Here is a 16,760-nt window from a genome sequence, read left to right on the forward strand (position 1 = left end):
GTGCACCTGACATGGGGGTGGGGCACCTGCTATTTCCCCATTCCAAGTCACCACCTCCCCAAGTGACTTTCTTTCCACGGAGTTCTAAATGTGTGCCTCAGATACACCCATGTCTATATGCTCTCACAGGCTCCTTTGACATGCTGCACAGTTTCACTCCTGCTTGTGACAGGCAGGTTGGAATGTGGGTGTTTATTTAGAGAACTTAATAAGTGAAAGGTTCTATTTTAGGGAAGTGGTTCAGTCTTTAGGATAGGAAGAATCCCAACCGCCACTTCAAGACAAAGAGAACCTTGAAGAAAACATTCTAGCAAGGCTAAAGGGTAGTGTTTGAAAAAGGGGAAACTATCCTTTAAAAACAGCACAAGAATTCAAATGAGCAAAAAAAAATTAAAGAAAGCATAGTCTTCTGGCAGTTTAAGCATAAGTGTATAATAACCCAAGTCAGGAAGGAATTTCAGGAACTATTAGCTAAAGACAGTCAACCCAATCAGCAACAATAACGTTGTTGGGGGTTTTTTTCCCTCCAAAAGTAAATTAGAGGAAGCCTGCCAAAGTATCACTATAGGCTTTTCAGACCACCCAGGTGTGAGCAAGGTACTTAACTGTAGTGGGATACAATAAAAAGCTCAGTGAATTCTTTGCTTCTAAGTGTCTTCACAAAAGAGGTTTTTACTGTGGTACCTGACTCTCCGCCATTCTTTTTGTTGAGTAGACCAGAATAGTCATCCCCAAATCTGAATTGTCGGTAAAATGAGTTTTAGAGAACATTAAGGTATACAAGCCAGGCTTTTGCCAAAGTGTATGGAATTCAGCTTAAAAAACCTTATCTTGATGTGACATAACAACGTAACTAATGTAGCAGCAATTTAAACAAAGAAAAAGAAAATGGCACTCCAGATCCTGGAAACAAGTAAACTAGAATTCCATGCCAGGTAAGCAGACAGAAATGAACAAAACATTATACATGTGGATAAAAGTAGTTAAGCACTATAGAAATAAATGCTTGCAGGTTTTGAGAACGAAAAATAAAACCTCATGCGGCTGCAGGAATTTTTAGTAAGCACGAAGATTAGATCATCCAGTAGTTAATTTCAATTATGGGATATGCCTGGGTTGAAAGCCCTGCCCTCAACCCTAAATTTTGGGGCTGGGTATAGTTATTCAGTGATGAAGAAAAGACATTGCACATGTTCTGACACATACTCTTTTATTATTTTTTCACATATATTGCGTCTCAGCATTGAATCCAAGATAGATCGGCTGGCATTGAACCCTAGTGAGCTCCAGTTTAAAATGCCTTGAAGTGATCGGTATTCTTGGTTTTTTCAAAAAGCTGTGGAATATTCCCCACATGAGCAAAGCCTAACAGTGCATTCCTAAGGAGAGTTACTCCAGTCTAAGCCCATTCATTTCAATGGGCTTAGACGGAAGCAACTCTCCTTAGAAATGCACTGTAAGTGAATTCGTGGTACATATCAAAAAATGCCTAAAAAACAGTAGAGGAAATTAGGTTAAACTGAATTAATCGGCACGTCAGTGTTGGGACCTTCATCATTTAAGAAACTCGTTAATTATGGTTGCTGCTGAAAAGAATTACAGGCAGTGCAAAATTATTCAGAATCATTCAGTCTAAAGCAGACTGGTAACTGTAAAAGGATGATATATTAATGGCCAAATGAGCAACAAAATGACTGATTAAATGTAAGGTGGATGTGGCATTCAATAAAATAGCTATAATTATACAAGGTTTGGGCTGGGATATAAATTACTTGCTACCATGCAGGAGAGATATCTTAGGCAGCATTCCATGTGCTATTTGGATTAATTATGGCTTGTTTTCTGAAAACATTAAAAATTCCACTACTGTCAAAAAGAGGAGAAGGTATTTAAAAAGACAGACAGACAGACAGACAGACAGACAGACAGACAGACCTCTTCTGCCCATAGTAGATAGCCTTTGGAAAGTATTTGGAAATAGTGACTAAGTTGCTGTGAGTCTAAATGTAATAAAAATCACAATCTTATGCTGCAAATCTAAAGTGTGTGTTTTACTACTAAATACCTGCTGCTGCCAGTGTAGCTATACTATGAACATCTCCTGTTTTGGGGCAGTGGTTTTCTATAATCAGGGAACACACTGAATTGTCTGCCGAAAAACCTCCAATACATCTGCCACAGAAGCCCTGGGCGTTACAGGGGATACTGAACCCTGGCGCATTCTCTGTCTGTTCTCGTAAGGCACTGTTTGGACCTGTTGAGCCTCTGTTGCCCTGCATGAACTGAGAATATGGAGAACTCCCTTGCAGCTGGCACACTGCCGGAGAAGATTGATAGTGGTGAGCAAGCTGCCTTCCCCGAGGAAGCTTTTCCGCTATTACAGACAGTCTCTTTTTTTAAAAGCATTTTATTAAATTTATTGTTAACAAAATTACAATAAACAAAATAAAGGAAAAGGAAAAAATAAAAAAACAAACATAGACAAAAAGATACTTTTGTTTTCGTTTGTATTGAATATAAATCTAATTAAGAAATTACAACCTGTTCTCTAGCTACATATACAAAATTATTTTTTAAATTATTCTTACAACTAAAAAATCAAACTTTTCTCTATAGTATCTACATTCTTATTCTTCTACTTTTCAAACCCACAAATCATCAATTTGTTCTTTTCTGTATTACGCAAGAAGTCCATAAATGGTTTCCAATTTTCTACAAACTTAGATAAGTTACTTTCTCTATTCAAAGCAGTCAGTTTGGCCATTTCCGCTAATTCCATCATCTTGACAAGCCATTCTTCTATTGTAGGTATGTACGGATGTTTTCATTTTTGCGCATATCATACTTTTGCTGCTGAGACCCGCTATTACAGTCTCAATGAAATAATAAGATTCTAAATAAGCTTACTACACGTTCCTTGTTTCAAACAACTGTTCCTTATTTAGTATTATTAGGAATACTTATGGAAAAGAAGTGGGACACCATAATGGCAAAGAGCAACTTCAATAAATACTGTTCATGGGTTGGATCCAGGTGACATTTTCCACTCACACAAGGCATTGCTGCCCACTGATCTTCCCAAAATGCTTCTTTTAAGGGAGAGGAGACATTCAGGAACAACATGAGAGGCAAATGGGGGGAGGTCTGCAGCAGGAAGAGGGAACTGGTGGAAACTACCCCACCCCTTCCATTAGCAGAAAATTTAGTCTGGATCCAACCCTACGTTCTGCCATAGACATCATTTTCTTATGGTCTCAGAATGTGAACCTTGTTCTGGAACTCTTCAGGTGGCAACCATGTTTCTGAAGTATCCCAGGTATCTGGCTAATCCCAGGTATTCTGGATCGTAAACCTCCTGCTTAAACTGTTCTCCATCTGTTACAGCGCACATTCCTCTGGTGCTAGGGGTTGTTCTGCTCAAGGAGACGCTGATTTTGCATGTGTGGAAGCACCCAGTGCTAGAGGAATGCACTCTGGACTAGAGGACTGCCCTCCTAATGGAACTGGGCACTGCACGAGCAAAGGAAAAACGTAGGATTTAAGCCATAGTTCAAAACGCACCACTCCCCAGTATTTGTACAAAAACAGTGATGCACAGTAAAAGAAACAGTAAGAAATTCATTTTCCTTTGGGGTTTGTGTGTGTTAACTTGCTCCACAAGCCTCCGGAATTTGGAAAAGAAATGGTCTGGTGAATGAAGCTTTTCCTGTAAGCTGCAGCAGGCACCAGTTCAGAACTCTACGTGTGCTTCTCTTTTCCAATTTTATAAATAAAAAAATGACTTTACTGATTAAAACAGCATTTTGTGACAAGGTTTTGGATACACACTGGCAAGCAGCAGGCAGAACGTTAGTCCAATACCTTCAGCGCAGCTGAGATCCTGACTCATAAACCAAGGTTTTTGAAAATTAAATTACATGGTGATTTTGCAAATGAAAATGTTGTTTAGCAAACAACATTAAGAACAGCACTTCCTACACATGCTTCATATCTGCCCATTAACGGAAGCATCATGGATTGCTCCAAAACATTTTTCTTTTCACACCACCAGCAGACCTTGATATATTTTTTTAAAGTAAAAAACACTTTCAGTTAAGACAGCTGCAAAATAAAATGGTTACAGCTGCAAAAATCTCTTTTTTGGTTCCCAGTCTTGACAGAGTGGCTAAAAGAAATAGTACTTATATTAGGAAGTGGGGGGAATGTCTGACACATAAGATCATTTATAATCTAATTAGCACTCTAAATGCCTTTCTTACACTGCCAGATTCTCACTATAGGGTTTATATGAGCATTAACTTGCCAACGGTCAAGAAGGACAGCTATACATAGTTCTAAATCAGACCACAGCATACAGCAAGTTCACTGTGCATTTCACTAGCAAAGTAGCCATATGATTGGATGATCTCTCATCTTTGACTCCCTATAGCAGGGGGGTGGGGAACCTTTTTTCCACCAAGGGCCATTTGGATATTTATAACATCATTCGCGGGCCATACAAAATTATCAGCTTAAAAATTAGCCGACCAAGCCCCAAGCAGGCAGCTGCCCCAGATGACCCCCCCCCCACGCAGGCAAGCAGGTAGGCATCCAACCAGTGGCACACTCGCCCACCTGGTGGCACAGGATGATCTGTTGCACCAGCTGGTCGTAGCAGTCCAGCCACACGCCAGAGTTGTCCTGCTCCGCATGGTCGGGGCCGGATTCTACAGCCGGCTCCTGCTACCTCCGCCTGCAGGGATGAAATGAGGACATGCTGGCTAAGAACCTGCCCCCCCCACACACACACACACGCATTCTGGCTCTGCCTCCTTTAACCCCTCCATTGTCACCACTTCCGCCCCCAGCCCTCTTGTAGTACAAAGGGAATACATTTCTCCACGGCCCAGGTGGGAAAGGGTTAACACAGTTTCTTGGGCGGTCCTAGCAGCTCCATAGCTAAGGACTCTTCTGCAAGCAGGGAAAAGGTTCCTTTTCTCGGCAAAACAAACTCACATCTGCCTTGAATAGAGGCTATTCCTATCCACGCGAGGGGGCGGATCACCAGTCTTAGATCCTTCTGAGCTAGAGATCTGCCAGGACCCACGAAGGGCCAGACCAAATGATTTTGTGGCCTTAAGCGCCCCCTGGGCCTGATGTTCCCCACCCCTGCCTTATAGCATTAGGCTTTAAGACCTTCCTTTGCACCTGAGCAACAGAAATCTATGCATCCAGGCAGAGGTGGACCAGAAAAGAACTGGGAAAGGGCCTTCTATTAGCTGCTTCTGCAAAGTGCTGTCCTGCAGCCTCTTAGCTTAATGCTGCTAAGAAACTCTTGTATTTCCATTATAATATAAAGGAAGTTATTCTCAGTTAAATCTTGGGTGGAATTTCCTTCTCTGGTCTGGAAAAGAGGTTGGAGAAGAGGAATTTCGAAGAGACATAGTGACAAGTAGGGTTGCCAGTTCTGGGTTGGGAAATACCTGGAGATTTTGGGGTGAAGTCTGAGGAGGGCAGAGTTTGGGGAGGGAGGGACTTCAGTGGGGTATAATGCCATAGAGTCCACCTTCCAAAGCAGCCATTTTCTCCAGGTGAACTTATTTCTATTGCCTGGAGATCAGTTGTAATCCCAGGAGATCTCCAGCCACCACCTGAAACTTGGCAACCCTATCATGCCATGAGAAGTCAGAAAGCTCACCCTCTTCTATTCTGCTGAAAAGGGAGTAATTGAAAGTAACTCTGTAATAATAGACTTCTATACTGGTGGTATTCTGAACACACCTTAAACTCTTTCATACCACTAGAATTACAGAGAGCTTCTTATATGAATAAGTAGATCCTGCCAATTTGAGGCTGATCCCATTTTCTTTGTGTTATTTGGACACTAACTTGGACGTGGTAGCCTAGAGAACAGAGATAGGAACAATCACAAATGAAGACATCTTTTTTATTATTTGTCTAATGCAGTAACACACACAATGTCTCATTGTGTCTTCTAAGAGCAGTTCTGGTAATGCTGACAATTGAGATTAGCCTGAAGGATTTTCGAGCACATTTGCAGAGATTATTGGCAGGGAGACCATCACCCTGACCAGCAGCCACCCTATGGGTGCAGTTGGGGCTTGACACACACTGAATCACAAATGTTAACTAAATCCTTCAATTGTTGGGGAGAGATATAACTTCTGCGCATGCATGTGTTGAAATGGAGGGCTCCACATCGCAACCCATGTGGATAGTGATCCATTCGATCACTCAGTGGTCAGTGGTAGAGCATCTGCTTGGCATGCAGAAGGTCCTGGGTTCAATCCCTGGCACCTCCTCTTAAAGGGACTAGCCAGGTAGGTGATGTGAAAGACCTCAGCCTGAGATTCTGGAGAGCCGCTGCCAGTCTGAGTAGACAATACTGACTTTGATGGACCAAGGGTCTGGCTCAGTATAAGGCAGCTTCATGTGTGTTCACATTTGAATACCAGTGCAACATTTGGGGGATATGACTTGGGTGTGCCTGTGAAAAGTTCCCCAACCACTGCAACTGTAAATGTGGATGTGATGTAATGCCACTGCATGCTGGAATAGGCTTTTTATGAAGGGCATTTCCACATGTATGAGATCTCTACATCTGGGTTAATGTGCTTGATTCAAAACATCAAGACTTAATGTGCTTAATTTAAGACATCAAGACTATATAATATGAGTTTGTATTGTGAATGATGGTTTCAACCCAATATTAAAATAAAATTATGATATAGTGAGAATCCTGTGTGTATGCACATATTTCTCGCATCCTTATGGATATCTCTTTCTAACGTTCGATTTTTCATCTGTTTCTTTATATGTTATAAAAATAAAATAATTAAAATAATGTTTATTAGCCTATTCATTTAAAATATTTTACGCTGCCACCCCAATGACAAGAGTTGTGTGTTTAAAGAAAGCAGCTACCCCACCCAATTTAATTGAAATGCTGATGATGTTTTTATTAGTAGTAATAAGCAATACAGCACTTCAGAAAGGGGAAGTACTTTACACCAGCCTTTATTTTAGTTTTGCATCATCATGACCCATACAGCTTTAATTACCATTTTTTGCAGTTTCAGTACATGAGTCTGAGCACAAATAACCTGCTCAAAGTTACCAAGTGCATATATGGCTAAGGTGAAATTATAACTTGGCACTACCAAGATCCAAGTCTACCACTGGATTCTGAGAACGAGCAAACCCACGTCTGTTCAAGCAACAACTGCCACCAACAGAGGCATAAACCTGAGACCCAGGCTCTCTAGTCAGGCAGCCAAGTGCCATAAATTGCTATTAGGATGGGGGTAAGGGTATAAAAGCCTCCCTAAAAGGTCTGCTTCTCATGTTGGATCTGTGATGGCTCATTGACAGATGCAAGTCATCTTTAGATGCCACAGGCAAGAAGTGATGAATATGCTGATATGGCCTGATCTTCAGAAGTGCTGACCATTTACAGTGCCACCCTAAGCAAATCACACCCTTCAAAGCTTATTGACTTCAAAGAAGGGTGTAAATCTGCTTAGGAGAAATGGAAATACTGCTTTTTAATATGTCCTCCTCTAAATACATGCTGAAATTCTTATAGTTTGTGCTAGAACGTCCAGCTCCCCTAGAATGCTTTCAAAACAGGAAGCCAAGGCAGACAATCCTATAATAAGATACAAGTATGCTTTTTCAGTGGCCCTTCAACAGAAAGAAATGAATAGGAAGGTGCAATTGCACACCTGTCTGTAATCTCATTGTTTGGGAGAGAACCATCCACACTACTTAACCTACCTCACAGGGCTCTTCTGAGCATAAAATGGAAGAGGGGAGAAGCATGTATGTAGTCCTAATGTTTCTTGTAGAAAGTGTAGGATAAAACTAAATAATGAAGATGATCTAGCACAAGTTAGCTCTGCATTAAAAAGGTACTGCAGACTGTCAACTAATCCTCTCTATGTATCCATACACAATGAATTCTTAAGTCTTTCATTGATGCTGTGGCAAAAAAGGGAAGCCATCTTTCCTTTAGTGAGGTTCAAGTGAAAGCCTAAAACAAGCCAGGTGTACAAATTCAATGGCAATTCTTTTAGGCATTTCCTCCTCTGTGAGAGCTCCTGCACCTTGATCTTTGCATTATTTGTTAAATGGCAAATCAAAACTTTGGCCATCTTAACGAAGGGTTCTGTTCCTCCAGAAGAGCGGCTCTTCAAGAGGAGGGAATTCTGACAGATACTCCTTACTAACAGAAACTGGGAACCAAAGGTGCCTTTAGGTCTGCCCTGTTGTTAAACCTGCCAGCCTATGTAAATTAAGATTTGTCCCTCTGGGAACTAGGTTTAATTACAACAGGAGTCTGGGAACCTGGAGGAAGAATGATAGGGTGGTTAGAAATAAGTGCTATTAGACAGCACATGCTTTTCGCACATGGCATTTCTCTTCTTTTAACAAGGAATCTTCTGAAGGCGTTTGGTCTTCTGCTGATTTTCAGTTAATCAAATGACTTTCAGAACCCGCATTTAAGGATCTTGATTTACTCTGATCTTATAATTCTCATGTGACCGTAAATTAATGTTGTTCTTTGACTTTTACCTTTCATCAAAGCCTAACCTGGTCTTGTTGTTAGAAGACAGTATGTTTAAATTCTTGGTTTTTTGTCCATAATATTTTGTAACTTTAATAAACATATGCTAACTACATTTTGCCTGGATGGCTCCCTTATGCTTCTTTTAATATTTAAAACTCCAGCAATAATTATCCAGAAGTGCAGGAGGGTAAAGCAAAAGTACATTGGCTTTTGACTGCTTCTCACAAGATGCAAGGCAATTTTTTGGTTGTCAGGAAAGAATTTCCTTCCTTCCTTCCCCTGATCTTCTCCCCAATAGGGACCCAAAGCAACTGTTCTCGTACATTTCTATCCTCATAGAAATAGCGGTGCTGATCCCATGACACAATATACTTGCAAAAGCTGACTAAAAAATGGATCATCCTTCTCAGGATCCAATGTCTGACATGAGCCAGTACTTAGGGTTGCCAACCCCCAGGTGGCGTCTGGCCATCTCGTGCTATTACAATGGATCTCCGGCCAATAGAAATCAGTTCACCTGGAGAAAATGGCCGCTTTGGCAATTGGACTCTATGGCATTGAAGTCCCTCCCTTCCCCAAACACCACCCTCCTCAGGCTCTGCCCCAAAAACCTCCTGCTGGTGGCGAAGAGGGACCTGACAACCCTACCAGCACTTGATATTTCAGAACAATTCTGGAGTAATCTGTCCCTTTCCTTTAAAGCCTTCCTTTTAAAGAAGCAGAAATTTCAGAATACTGCCCTAGTCATCTGGGCTGTCAGCCTCCTGATAAATTCAATCATTATAAATTTGTTTAATACTATGTTGAATTCAATTTTATGTATATTGACAACATTCATTGACAGTGGTTTCAGACGTTTTCACAGTAAATAAAGGTAGCTGTAATTGTTTCAAACCATATACTTATTAATTCCATCATGTTTTCTATAGTTATTGCTTTACTATGAAAGTGAAATATTTATTTCTTCTTTCTTGACCTTTTATGGCTCTCTTATATACCTTCTTGCCAGTTTTCTTTATAAACTAGGTAAACCCCTACACTCTGGTAAAAAAAAAAACACCACTGGTTTGCTGAAAATCCCTCATAGAACAATTACTGAGACACAAAATTCGTTCCTATAAAACTATTTAATGTTTTTATGCATATCCTGCATAAATCCAGTAATCTATTACAATTGCTAGTCTTCAGTCTCTAAGACAGTCCTCCTAGTAACATTTCTTTCTGCTGATGCAAATATTAGATGACTTTTTAAAATCCCACCATGATAAGAAAAATCAAGGTGTCAAAACATTTGAGCTGACACTTATAGTAAAAAATGAAACATCCTGCCGTTCTGGATAGCAGCAAGCAGAAATAATAAATTGAAGTTTCTCCTCTGAGTTCCAGCTTTTATGTACATGCTAAAACGAGTTAGGTCCTGCATTCTGCTGTGAGTCATGAAGTGTTAAGAATTCAAATGATGAGAAATCTGGTAATATACATTCATTACATCCTTACATCACCAAATTTCTGTTGATATACATGCATTATCTGATACATCATCTGGATTTTTTCCAGCACTTTCCCTTTTTTGGAGACTCAAGCAATTTGGAGACTAATAATCTGGAAGCTACTTCAGCATAAGTGATTTTAAGGTGTTGCTCACTTTGTAGGGTTGCCAGGTCCTTCTTCGCTACCAGCAGGAGGTTTTTGGGGTGGGGCCTGAGGAGGATGGGGTTTGGGGAGGGACTTCAATGCCATAGAGTCCAATTGCCAAAGCAGCCATTTTCTCCAGGGGAATTGATCTCTATCAGCTGGAGATCAGTTGTAATAGCAGGAGATCTGCAGCTACTACCTGGAGGTTGGCAACCCTAACACTTTGGCCCCCCAAAAAAGAATCCTAACTTCACCTATACAGTAACTAAGAAGAAGAAGAAGAGTTGGTTTTTATATGCTGACTTTCTCTACCACTTAAGGAAGAATCAAACTGGTTTACAACCACCTTCCCCTCCCCTCCCCACAACAGATGCCCTGAGAGCTAGGTGAGGCTGAGAAAGCTGTGACTAGTCCAAAGTCACCCAGCTGGCTTCTTGTGTAGGAGTGGGGAAGCCAACCCGGTTCGCCAGATTAGCATCCGCTGCTCATGTGGAGGAGTGGGGAATCAAACCCAGTTCTCCAGATTAGAGTCCACCACTCCCAACCACCACTCTTAACCACTACACCACGCTGGCGCTCTTAACCACTACACCATGCAGGCTGAATCAGTAGTAACTAACCAGGAAATAGATCATGGGGTCATGGTAGCTCAAGGAAAATGTCAACTCAGTGAACAACAGTTTTTTTAAAAAAATAAGTAAATCACGTGCTAGGGATAAATAGGAAAACTATTGAAATGTTACCATGTATGGTTGGGGAGACAGATCTAATTCGGTTCAAATTCACACTAGACGAGCCTGAGTGTATGAAAGAAAGTCCTCTTTCTGCTGCTTTTCAAGTGCTGGCTTAGGTTCTACACTTGACTGTTATATACCCAGTCTTGGCAGTGACACACAAAAACAAGCCCTGTTCACCATGTTACAGTGAATGTATGTATGTCCTACATGTATGTGCAGACTTCTGTTTGTAAGAAAGAACCACCACATCTTCTGGGGCTGTCAACCTCCAGGTACTAGCTGGAGACCTCCTGCTGTTACAACTCATCTCCAGCTGATAGAGATCAGTTCCCCTGGAGAAAACGGCCACTTTGGCAATTGGATTCTATGGCATTGAAGTCCCTCCCCTCCCCAAATGCTGCCCTCCTCAGGCTCCGCCCCAAAAACCTCCTGCCAGTGGCAAAGAGGGACCTGGCAACCCTACACATCTTCACTTTGCAAGTGAAACCAAGGACTAGTACCTGGATAAATGGGGTTGGTCTGTATCATAGGTTCAGCTGCATGCATGTTCATTGTAACATGGGAATTACTCAGTGCACATACTTTAAAAAATCAAGCATACACTGTACATGGATTGTATGTGCATCCACTGTCACTTGTGAAAAGGGCTACTGTTTATTTATTTAAACCCCACCTTTCTCTCCAATGGAGACGTGAAGTGGCTTACATCATTCTCCTTGTCTCCATTTTATCCTTACAACAACCCTGTGAGGTTGGTTAGGCTGAGACAGTGTAACTGGCCCAAGGTAACCCAGTGAGCTTCCATAGCATGTTGTGAAGATTAATGAGCAATCTCAAGGCCAATATCAACCACACAGCAATAATAGTTGACACCGGAATGTCCAGATTTAGTTACAATTATTCTCACCAGCTACATACACCTCAATGTGTGTAAGCCGAGAAGGTGAGGCAAGAGACCCAATGGCACGGCAAGAAGGTAAAGGAGGGGGTGATAACTACTACTGCAGGTTCCACGTAAAAGTCCAGTCCTCAAGTAGGGTTGCCAACCTCCAGGTACTAGCTGGAGATCTCCTGCTATTACAACTGATCTCCAGCCATTAGAGATCAGTTCACCTGGAGAAAATGGCTGCTTTGGCAATTTGACTCTATGGCATTGAAGACCCTCCCCTTCCCAAGCCCCACCCTCCTCAGGCTTTACCCCAAAAACCTCCCACCAGTGGCAAAGAGGGACCTGGCAACCCTATCCCCAAGGTGTGGGTCCCAAATGTCCAGGCCTGGGAGGCATCCCAAGAGATATTTTAGAACATGAATAATTGCCAATCAGATACAAATAGGGTTGCCAGGTCCCTCTTTGCCACCAGCAGGTGGTTTTTGGGGCAGAGCCTGAGGAGGGTGGGGTTTGGGGAGGGGAGGGACTTCAGTGCCACAGAGTCCAATTGCCAAAGTAGCCATTTTCTCCAGGTGAACTGATCTCTATCAGCTGGAGATCAGTTGTAATAGCAGATCTCCAGCTAGTACCTGGAGGTTGGCAACCCTCAATACAAAACACTGGGAAAGAAGGAAATTTCAGGTAGGAAAAGAATGAACGGGGCAGGGGAGGACAACAGGCAGGGAAAGAGTTCCCACAGCATTCGGTTCTTGACAGTTACTTTGCTACTTGACTTCTCCCCTTTATGCTTCCGCACAGCCAGTCTTCGGACACTTGAACCATGCTGCCCTCACAGCTGGTTAGATTCTAAGAGCCTGATACTCTTCCTGCCTTCTGAGCAGGTAAACCCTGACAAGCCAGGAAAATTGCACATTAACAATATTTTATTCGACTCTATCAGCACATTTATTGCTTCAGCACACATAAAATTAAGCAGTGGCCTGCCCGCCTTAGCTACTAGTAAAATACACTCACTACAAAATTGTGGTGGTTCGTTTGCATGTTTCATGTCTGAACTCTGCAACTCTGTTTTTGTGTCCAGTGAGTAGGTTATTACATATAAAAAGCTTATGCTGAAATAAAAGTTAAGGCTCTGGGCTTTCTGTCTGCTTGCAACTACTGACTCACTTATGGAATTTGTTGTTAACAAGCGTGCAGACAGATTTTTTTGTTTGTTTCCATTAAAAATATAAATAACAAGATGTGCTCTGCATCAGTTTAGCGCAAGGGCCCTGAGACCAGTTTTGTTGAACCTAAAGCTGAATGACAATTGGATGGTAGGCAGGTAGCGAAAATTCCCTACAGAAAACACAGTTCAGCACAAATCATCATTTTGTCCCAGGGCTATGTGTTATAAAACTGGTCTTAAATCCCTGCCTGCGATTAATCTATGGCCAAGTTCCTACAATGTCTTTTATGCATCACTTTAATCCACAGTGTGTCTCAGCCCTGCTCTCCCAGAAGCAGAAGCAATAAGAGTAACGCCCAGAGATACTGCAACTGAACACAGCAGAAGAGGGGGGGAGAAATCCCTTTATTTTCATTGACAACATACAAGTGGTTAATGCTGCTCAGCACTGTTTAAACACTAAACAGAGATACTGTAGTGGGAATTTATAAATAGATACTTGTTATTGAAAGAATCCTCCCCCAGTATATCAATTACCCTCGTAACAAATGGGCATGCCCTCCCAAGTGTTTGAGGTGCAGAGTCTATCTACACTCATCCAGAATCTACTCGAATCGATGGCACGCCTCCTGCTCCAAAAGCCATTAGCGCTTTCAAAAGTCAGACGGAAGAGAGAACACATGTTTTACGTTTGCCAAACAGATATCAAACACGTCTTTTTTGGAACGCAGCCTATGCATTAGCGCTTTCCATCTTTTGCAAGTACAGTATGTGCAAAACACTGGTTCTTTATTGCAGATAGTAGGAGCAGGACGTGTTATAAAAGCAAGGAAACCTCTCCGGCCTTTCAGAGTGAATCTTGCACAAAGAAGTGAGCCAGACTGCTCAACTTTTATGATCCACCTTTCAGATTCTGCCACAACCAATAACGTTCATGTGGGATATTGTGTGCCAAGGACGAAGATTTGGGCTTGCCATTTGGAATCACCACATAAAAAGTGAATTATGGTTCAAAGTCTTTTCTTAAGCAATGGCACTTTATGGCTCATCAAAATCCATCTTATGGGGGGGGGGCCTGGAAGTATTGCTCTGGTAAGAATCCTGAGCATTTCAATTTCCATTAAAAAAAACAAATCTAGTCCTTGTGGTTGCAAATAAGGTAACTCCACTGCGGTGGGTATATTTTACCAATAGCTAAAACAAACAGGCCATTGTTGAATTTTGTGCATGCTTGAGCAATTAAATGATAACATTGAATAAAATATTGTGAAGGTGAAGTTTTCCTGGCTTGTCAGGCTTTGCCTGTTCAGAAGATAAGAAGAGTATGAGGTTCTTAGGATCTAACTGGCTGTGACGGTGGCATGGCTCATGTGCCCTAATACTGGTTGTAAAGGTAATCTCCTGTGCAAGCACCAGGTCACCCATGGGGTGATGTCACATCCCGACGTTTATTAGGCAGACTATGTTTATGGGGTGGTTTGCCAGTGCCTTCCCCTGTCATCTACACTTTACCGCTAGCAGCAAGCTGGGTACTCATTTTACCGACCTTGGAAGGATGGAAGGCAGAGTCAACCTTGAGCCAGCTACCTGAAACCGACTTCCATCAGAATCGAACTCAGGTCGGGAGCAGATCTGATGGCCCAGGCTAGCCTGATCTTGTCAGACCTCAGAAGCTAAGCAGGGTCATCCCTGGTTAGTATTTGGAAGGGAGACCACCAAGGAATACCAGGCTTGCTGTGCAGAGGAAGACACTGGCAAAGCACCTCTGTTAGTCTCTTGCCATGAAAACCCCAAAAGGGGTCACCATAAGTCGGCTGCGATTTGACGGCACTTTACACACACACACACTGCAGCTTACCACTCTGCTCCACGGGGCTCATTACTGGCTGTACTGAAGTATAAAGGGGAGAGGTCAAGTGGTGAAGCAACAATTAAGAAGGGAATGCTGTTGTACTCTTTCCTTGCCTGTGATTGCCTCCCCCCATGGTTATTATGAGCCCTCAGTCATAACATTTCCTGCCATGCATGCCAGGACAGCATGATCATCTCAATACATAACGACTGTCATTTGCCTAAATCAATAAACACACACATGTTTTGGCTTCTGTGCATGTAATCAAAAACCCTGATTTGTTTTTTGTTTTTTTTTTTAAATTTTTTTATTATTTTCATAATAAACACACACAAAAAAAAAAAAGAAAAAAAAAAGAATAAAAATAAAAATTACATGTACATAAAAAGAAAAACAAAAGTTACATAATCAGGACACAATTTATCCATTATTACAATATTCAAATCATTATATAAAACATGTGCCCCGGATACAAAACCCCTCCACCCACCAGTGCCCTCCACCATTGGACTTCCGATGAAGTGTTATGGCATATAAAAAGAAAAAGCTATTATTATATCATATTAAAAATCATCTTATACTATAGTTCGTTAACTATACTTTTAAAATCCGTTTTTGCCACTTTATCCCAATATGCGGTGGCCTTTGCCCACGTAGATTTAAATTCCTCCATATCTTTATCATATAGAAATGCTGTAATTTTGGCCATCCGCATATACATCCATAGTTTTTCTCGCCACTCTATAATTGAAGGTTTATTTGACTGCTTCCATTTTTTAGCAATTATAATTCTTGCTGCAGCAAAACTGTATTGGCATATGACTCTGTCACCTTTATCCAAATCTTTTTTTGGTATTCCCAATAGACAAAAGGCGGGGTCTTTCTTAATTTTTAATTTAATCAGATCATTCGTTTCATTCAAAACTAATCTCCAAAACCTCCTTATTTTTTTGCAAAACCACCAAACATGCATAGATGTACCTATTTCTGTACCACATTTCCAACATATATTTTCCTCGTCTTTCTTCATTTTACTTAATAATACTGGAGTTATATGCCATCTATAAAACATTTTATACAAATTCTCTCTTATTTCATTTGAAATTGTAAACTTAAATTCTTTTTTCCACAACTTTTCCCAAATTTCCAAGTCTATATTATAACCTAAATCTCTCATCCATTTCAGCATCACTAACTTAATCCTTTCTTGTTCTAAATTTGTCTCTATAAGTAATTTATAAACCCTACCTATCAATCCTTTATTACCCTTAGATAGTATAACCTCAAATTTTGATTTGGTTTGATTAAAACCTAACCTATTATCTTTATTAAAAACATCTCTTAATTTATAATACATAAACCAATCTTTAATCAAAATTTCTTCTTTTGATTTCAGTTCCCATATACCATCTTTATATTCTGTTATTTCTCTATAATTATCACAGTCCAAATTTAAATGTGCACCTCTTCTCATAAATGTTCTATAGGGTTAATCCAACCAGGTGTTTTACTTTCAAAAACTTCTTTATATTTATTCCAGATTTGCAATAAATTTTTCCTAATAATATGAGAATTAAATTCTTTATTTACTTTCTCTTTATCATACCACAAGTAAGCATGCCACCCAAATCTCAGTTTAAAACCTTCTAATTCTAATAATTTCGGGTTCTCTAAGAGAATCCAGTTTCTAATCCAGGTGAAACATGCTGCTTGATAATACAATTTCAAATCTGGTAATCCAAATCCACCCGTATCTTTTTGCTCAATTAAATTATTGTATGCAATTCTATGTCTTTCTTTACTCCAGAGAAAACTCATAATATCTTTTTTCCAAACATCAAATATCTGTACACCCTTAATTATTGGGAGATTTTGAAACAAGAAGAGCATTTTAGGTAATAGCATCATTT

The sequence above is a fragment of the Euleptes europaea genome, chromosome 1 (assembly GCF_029931775.1).
Source record: "Euleptes europaea isolate rEulEur1 chromosome 1, rEulEur1.hap1, whole genome shotgun sequence".
NCBI classification, from domain to species: Eukaryota; Metazoa; Chordata; class Lepidosauria; order Squamata; family Sphaerodactylidae; genus Euleptes; species Euleptes europaea.